Genomic DNA, 1,010 nt, shown 5'->3' with positions numbered 1-1,010 from the left:
AAACTTTGGGTACATAGTTTCATCACAGACTTTACTTACTGTCATCACAGACCTAGTGCTGCTAGCGTCTGTGCCTATTTTTGTTTGTTTATTTCACTGTTTCACACTGCTGGGCTGTCTGACCTTTGTCTCTTAGCCCGGAATACTGGGGCAGTCATTACAGGGTCCCAGAGTTGAGAGAGAGGTCCCCAAACACTCCTTTGTGATTTCGCCTCAAACTGCCCCTAGTCCTGTGGGGGAGATAGGAAAGTCCCCCCCTTATAGTTTATGACCCTGATACCTCAGCTTCTGGAATTTCTTTTTCTTGCTTTGCTCTTGCCCTGAACCAAAAGTAGTTACTGAATTTTTTTTCTCATCTTGGTACTTCTATTGCTTAACATAGATCAATATAAGTGTGATAGAGAAAAATAATGAATGAGTAAATAAGGGAATGAATAAATAACAGCCACTGTGAGAACTAATGAGTAACAGCCACTATGGGAACTCCATTGCTTGGCCAAGTGAGATAAATGTCTACTAACTCACTTCTTTTTCTGTGGTTGTCCCTGAGATGGGGGCTTTACTACCTTTGCTGCTATGGGAAGGAAGTGGGCTGGGCAGCCCAGAAGCCCAGAGCTTCTAATATGCAATAATGTGAGATGGCTCTTCATCTTTCCTGTGCCGAAGGGATGGTTCAGCGGTCGACAATGGCACTGTGTTGGCTTGTCCTGCCCTCCTGTCCTTTGACCTCTCACCCTCAGTCATGCTACTGGGCAAGTAAGGCTTGGGTGGGAGACCTGCAAGCTTATAGCGATGTCTTTTTAAGTAAGAATTTCTATGATAGAGAGAGAATGGGGACTATTATGCTGAAAGCTAATTAATTAAAGCGAATTAAACTCAGTTTTCGATATGGCAAAAAAAAAAAAAAGGAAACAAAAACAAGAAGAGACCCTTGTTCATAAATTCTGCCTATTCTACGTGACTTTCCATCAGGAGTAACTGTTTGAATGGCGGCGGGTTCTACACCCCCG

The sequence above is a fragment of the Pteropus alecto genome, unplaced genomic scaffold, assembly GCF_000325575.1.
Source record: "Pteropus alecto unplaced genomic scaffold, ASM32557v1 scaffold101, whole genome shotgun sequence".
Classification (NCBI taxonomy): Eukaryota; Metazoa; Chordata; class Mammalia; order Chiroptera; family Pteropodidae; genus Pteropus; species Pteropus alecto.
The sequence above is the reverse complement of the archived record's forward strand: the minus strand, read 5'-3'. Positions refer to the sequence as shown.